The 6,530-nt window shown below is 48.5% G+C and overlaps 1 long non-coding RNA gene across 1 annotated transcript; it reads left to right on the forward strand.

The window, feature by feature from the left end:
- Positions 1-1,868: 1,868 nt before the first annotated feature.
- LOC123391151 lies at positions 1,869-5,524 on the forward strand. Its single transcript, XR_006605760.1, has 3 exons — positions 1,869-1,957; positions 2,427-2,604; positions 3,995-5,524. It is a non-coding gene; the product is annotated as an uncharacterized LOC123391151 (long non-coding RNA).
- Positions 5,525-6,530: the final 1,006 nt, after the last annotated feature.

Here is a 6,530-nt window from a genome sequence, read left to right on the forward strand (position 1 = left end):
TCCAATCACCTCCATCGCCATCGGGGAGATCACTTGGATCCTTCCATTCCCTCTCATGGCTCTCTGTGGCTGGCAGGATGAAGTCCAAGTTGCTTTTCTCCTCAAATGTCCTACTGACCCCTGATGACCTAATCTCTGACCTCATTCCACATGGGCACCCCCCTGCCCATGCTTCAGCACACATACTGTGCACCAGCCTCCTAACTGCATCCATTCTCTTCATTGTGTGGGCCTTGCTCATTCCCACCCCAGGGCCTTTGCACCTGCTCTTCTCTGCACCTGAAGTGTTCTTCCTCCCAGTGCTAGCCTGGCTGCCTCCCTCACTCCATTCTTGCCTTAGCTCTAGTCCTCAGACAGATCTTCTCTGGTTTCGTTAAGAAGATCCTCCCGTACTTCCTTCACATCTTAGTGCTTTCTAAAATCTACTTTATTTTGGGGTTTTCTTTCTTATTTCTTTTTTTAAATTTTTTTTATTTTTTTTTTAAATTTCTTTTCAGTGTTCCAGAGTCATTGTCTATGTACCACACCCAGTGTTCCATGCAATACTTGCCCTCCATAATACCCACCACCAGAATTCAAGTTCCAGGAGAGCAGGGACTTCATCTAATTCACCACTCAGACCACTCAGGTGTGTTACTGTGGGTTCTCAATAAATCTAAATAATGTGTGGATTGAATGGGAAGCATGAAAACAAAGGCGTCTGGACCAAGTCTGAGGTGTGTTGAAGCCAGGGTTCTTCAGGCTCCCAGCAAACCTGTCGCCTGGGACTGAGCCTCAGGTGAGTGCACACCTCCCCCACCTTTTCCCTGTGCTGCTTCTACCAACAAACAGCTCATGTCTCCTTTCACACCGGGCTCACCCTGCACATAGTCACCTTTTCAACAACAACACATGTGCTAGGAATGTGCTAGGTCCTACTGTGGGGCATCCAACACAATGAACAGAAACACAGACTTGGGGAGCAGTCTGTACCACAATTAGATCCAGGCTCTGCCATGTATTTGACGGCTGTTGGAGCTTGGGCAAATCTATTTGCCTCTCAAAGCCTCAGTTTCTACATCAAGAAAATGGGGCCAATATTAGCACCTGCCTCACGAAGTGATGGGAAGGAAAGGATGCAATGATCTAGTAAAAATACTTGAAAGAGACTGACAAAGTCAAGGGGCAAAGCCTTGCAGGAGGTCCCCAAAGCAGCTGGGGACCAGACAGGGAACGTTGGGCCAGTCACCTCAGGTTTGCACATGCTTGAACATAGCTGGCAAGGTGCACTCGCAGGCAGAGAGAACGCCCTGGCAAAAATTTGAAAAACTCTGGCCACCTGCATCAGCTCCACCCTGTTGAGGATTTGTGGGTTACACCTGTGCGGGGCACAGAGCTCCTTCCCAGAAGGGAGGCTTATTTCTTTTATTTAGTTATTTATTTATTTTTAAAAATTAAAAAAATAAACATATAATGTATTATTAGCCCCAGGGGTACAGGTCTGAATCGCCAGGTTTACACACTTCACAGCACTCACCATAGCACATACCCTCCCCAATGTCCATAACCCCACCCCCTTCTCCTTACCCCTCCCCCCAGCAACCCTCAGTTTGTTTTGTGACTTTAAGAGTCTCATGGTTTGTCAGGGAGGCTTATTTCTTGATCCAAATGTTGATTCCTTCAAAGTGTCTCCCAAGAACCTAGAGACTAAAAGCCAAGTGGGAAAATGGAACAGAGAAGATGAAACATTTTGCCCCGTGCTTTCAGACTGTTGATCCGTGCGGGCCCCAGGGAGTGAATGAGTGAACGTGACTCTCCGTTCCTGCTGTATCTAAGTGAGGTGACTCCTCTGCATTCTGGGTTTGCAAAATGCATTCTGGGTTTGCAACTCTCCATTCCTGCTGTATCTAAGCGAGGTGACTCATCTGCATTCTGGGTTTGCATTTTATTAGGAGAAACACAGCTTCCCTGACTCCCGGTAAGTAGATGGTGAATAGATGATATTCAAGAACAGTGATAGAAGAGATGCCAGTTGGGAGTCTGTCTGGGGAAACCGTGGTCTCAGGGAGGCTCTGGGTCAGGCTCCGCAGAGTCTGGGTGACTGCGAGCTGCTGTTGTTAGATTTGTAGTGGGGGTGGCTATTTGGTTGGTGTACATCTCCTTCCACCAGAGTCATGCTCTTTTAAAATATATATTGATTTTGAGAGAGAGAGAGAATGTGTGCGATTGAGAGGGGTTGGGGGGAGGGGCAGAGTAAGAGGGAGAGAGAATCTCAAGCAGATTCCCCAATGACCATGCAGGCCAATGTGGGGCTCGATCCCACGACCCTGAGATCATGACCTGAGCCAAAATCAAGTCAGACACTTAACTGATTGAGCCACCCAGGAATCCCCAAGCTCTGTCTTTGAAAGGAGTAAGTCATAGGTCACAAGATGTCATTTTTTCAGCCCCTGAGGTCCACTGGGGAGGAACACAGCAGAAGCCCAGCGTCAGATGGCTGATGATCCCGTTGTATTTTCAAGATAGGAACATGGCTGTTCTGAATCAGAACTTTGCGTCACATGTGATGGAGAACCTTCTTCTCCCAGCTGCAGGCTTGCTGCCATTCTCCAAGGCGTCCACAACGTAGGTCCCCATTGCCACGGAAAACTCGATTTCTAATCCAGAAAATCCCTGACTAATCATAACGTCCAGGAATTAGAGATTCTGATTAATAGAATTTTCCGCTTAACTGAGTGCTAATCAGACAATCTTTTGCATTTTAACCCCTCTGGCTGTTACCTTTGACTAAGTATGGAGGTTCCCTCTGGTTCTGAATCCTGGCTCTTATCCTTGGGGAGCTAGGTAGGTTGGGACAAGTTACCTAATGTCTTAGTGATTCTGTTGCCACGTAACAAATGACTTCAAATGTAGCAATTTAAAATAACACACGGTATCTTGTGGTTTCCATGAGTCGCTAGTGTAAGCATGGCTCCCTGGGGTCTTCTCTTCAGGGTCCCACATGCTGCATTCAAGGTGTCAGTGAGCTCCTTGCTGAAACGTGGTGACTTAGTGAAATTGCTGCGTTTCGTGTTCACCGCGATCCTCTAAGCATACACACTCATGATTTCCACTTTGCAGAGGAGGAAACTGAGTCTTGACACGGTGCCATGATTTGGTACAGGGATTTCCATCCTGCAGGTGCAGGTGTGCCCCTCATCTTGCCCCTCGCCATCAAAGCCAGACTGGTCTGGCTTCAAAGCCCACATGTGTAACCAGTAACAGACGTTGCCTCCTGCTGGCTGTGTCTTATTAAAAATTGGTGGAGCTTGATTGTGTCTTTTTTAAAATTTGAGAGTCTATTTCTTGCTAGGAGGCATGTCTTAGTCCTGTATGACCCAGGTCACCAACACAAGCCGGGGCATATATCAAGTAATTATTCCACGGTTGCTAAATAGGTGGAGAGGGTGGTAAGCCCCTGGTGTAGCCCCGCCCTCCCGTGCTATCCCATGTTGGCTGTCCAATGCCCAAGCTCACATTTGCAAATAGTGTGTGTATGGATAATAATGACTATTTTATTATGTGAATGTTTTCAGTGTCATTAACTTTTAAAATTAAACTCTCCCCAAATTGCACAGTTGGAGGATGCCATCTCTTTCCTGAAGAAGACATCAGTCCACCATGTGGCTGAGACGAGGCTCAGTGAGAGCCTCCTCTGTGCCTGGCTTGTGATGGAAAAAAATCAGACTGGCGAAAATAACGCGTTCCTCTTGCTGAGCTCATGCTGTGTTCTGTGCATGCTGCTAATATCTGATATAATGATCGCAACCACCCCAGGTGGGGGCTTCTATTATTATCCCCAGACAAGAATACTTAGGCTCAAAGAGGTAAGGGACCTATGAAAGGTGACTGTAAAGGCGAAAGGGGCAGGATTCAGACCTGGTCGCCCTGACTTCATGGCCTCTTGGCACCCTCACAGTGCAGGAAAGCAAACGTGTGCAAATGCTGACTCATCTCATCTTCATCTCAGCCGCAGGTTCAGTGCATTGCCCATTGTACAGACGAGAAGACTGAGTGTTGGGGAATGGAGCCCAAAGAACCACAGGTAGAAAACTTCAAGGCTGACTTACAAATCCAGCTCTACCCAACTCCAAAACTTCTCCTCATTCTGTTTCTGTCACGCCTCTCTGCCAATCAGGTCTAGTCTCTTAGTCACACTGCACCCCATGCGGACCCCAATGGGAACTCTGGGCGGCTCTGCCCGCAGCCTGCTGGACAGAGGTGGGTCTCTCACACCCTCTGCTTTGTCTCTCAAGTGGCCTGGCCTCTCTCCAGGCCCCAGCAAGCTATCTGCTCCCATGTCAACCGTTTTTGGGGGCCTCCTGTCACCCGTGTTTTATAACCTCCTCAGTGAAGAGCAAATCTGTATTGATTTCAGAACAACTCAGGCTGTAAATTACAGGTCGTGATTGGCTTGGTCACCCCGAAATGAAAATCTATCCACTGCACCAGGCGTCTAAATCTAATTATCGTCGCAGGAAGCCCATTGGCAGGGTAGCCTGGTGCCTGTGCAGAAAGGAATGCTTCAGAGATGCAGCAGCCTGCAAAATACATACCACAAAATTTAGAGCTGCCCCTAGTGTTTGTCTGGCAAACAGAAGTCTCACAGGTTGCTTTGATCATCAAATTGAATATCAGAAGTGACCTTGAGCCATTTCTGTTATTAATAATAGTAGTAATAATGAGAATGATAAAATAACTGTAGCTAATAGTCGCTGATGGTTTGCATGCACTCTTTCATCTGGAAACCTCAGAGCTGTTCGTCACTTACTGGCTGTGGGACTCTGGGCCAATTACTTAGCTTCTCTATGCCTCTGTTTCCTTAGCTGTAAACTGAGGGAGAGAAGCAATATGTGGTTCATCACATTGAGGGAAAGGTTAAATAAAGTGATTTATGCAAATTGCTAAGATCAGGAGCAAGGTGCATTCTTGCAGTCATTATTCATGAAGAAACAGAAACTCAGAGAAGTTAAGAGACTTCCCCGAGGTCACACAGCTAAAGTAATTTTTGTCTGCAGCCTGGCGCATTGTTTTTAAAATGCTGTTTAATTGCCAGCATTGAAAAATGCAGCTGATTTCCTGTTTCTCTTGAGCATCGGAGAAAAACTGGCAGCACCGAGGCCATGTTTCTTTCTACCAGGCTTCCCTAACTAAATCTATTCTGGCCGGCCAGCTAAACCCCAGAGTGCCAAAGACTCTTGTGCAAAAACAAACCAACACCCCCCAATTTAGGGGGTTTTGAGGTTGTCTGGAGACAACCATCAAAGGCTTTGAGTGCTCTGAATCAATTAATGACCAGCAGCAGCTGAGCCCATTACGTGGGGTTTGTCTCCTACTTTGCCACAGTCCCCACCAGTCCCTGCTGCCCTGCACCCAGCCTACCTCTCCCACAAGGCCTGTTTGGCCTCTGTAGACACTGGAGATTAGGGGATGATCAGCACACTCAAATCCCATATCAAATCCATGAGAGCTCTACCACTGTCACCCTTAGTTTACAGATGCAGGCACAAGGTCACGGAGATAGGGATTTGCCCAAGCTCACACAGTCAGCAAACGTCAGAGCTGGGATTTGAATGCAAGCCCACTCACACCCAGAGCCAAACTTTTGTCCCTCGTGGGGATTCCTTCCCAAGCTCGTGGGCTAAAGGGAAGTCTCCAAGCTCAGGCTGGAAAGGGGAGTCGGTGTCAGTCTCTCACGGGGAGGCAGGGATGTGAAAAGAGAGGGTCTCACAGACTCTCCTGCCACTCCTTGTCTGAGGACAAAGGGGTGAATGGCCCTGTTAACATGCAAGGCTCTTCCCAGAGAAAGCACTGAACTTACATTTGTCCCTGTTGTGTGACTGTCACACAGAGGGCTCCCGCGTTCAGCTAGCTGTCCTTTTCTATTCTTCAGACCTCCCAGAAAAGCCAGAGGCAAGGAGAGGCTGTGGCTGGTGGTGCCTGACACACAGCCTGGGCCCCAGTGGGTGACAATGCCAGGGCTCCACTGCCCTGTTAGCCCCCTTGAAGAGATAGCTTGCCCTCATATCCACTCCGCAAAGAAAGCAGCCCCTGGGTACTTGGGGTCGGGGGAGGGGTGGCCAGGGAGAGAGATTTCATTTTCTTTTCTAGAGCTGAGAGCTCGGACAGTAGCTTCCAAAGGAACAAAGCTTATTCTCAGGGACACAGACAGGCTGAGCTTTACATGAGTCCATGAATATTTATGGCTTTCCTCCCAACTTCTGCTTCAGTCTTGCCCTGGGCACAAGGTGCCCACACACAGCCAACCCTTTGAGCCTCATTGCTGCAGGGACGTGGCTTGTCTGCAGCCGGGATGAAGAGCTACTGGGGGGCGCTGTTGCCCAACGAGGAGGATTGCTCTCCCAGGCGCTGGAGCTCCTGAAGCCGGCTGAGTGAGGGCTTTCCATAGGGTTAGATCGCTCAATCCTCACAACCACCCCTAGAAGGAGGCAGGGAGGCACAGAGGCACCAGGTTGCTTTCCCAAGGTCACACAGCTTGGAGGTAAGGGACA

The sequence above is a fragment of the Mustela putorius genome, unplaced genomic scaffold, assembly GCF_011764305.1.
Source record: "Mustela putorius furo isolate JIRA1106 unplaced genomic scaffold, ASM1176430v1.1 tig00000193_pilon_pilon_pilon, whole genome shotgun sequence".
Classification (NCBI taxonomy): domain Eukaryota; kingdom Metazoa; phylum Chordata; class Mammalia; order Carnivora; family Mustelidae; genus Mustela; species Mustela putorius.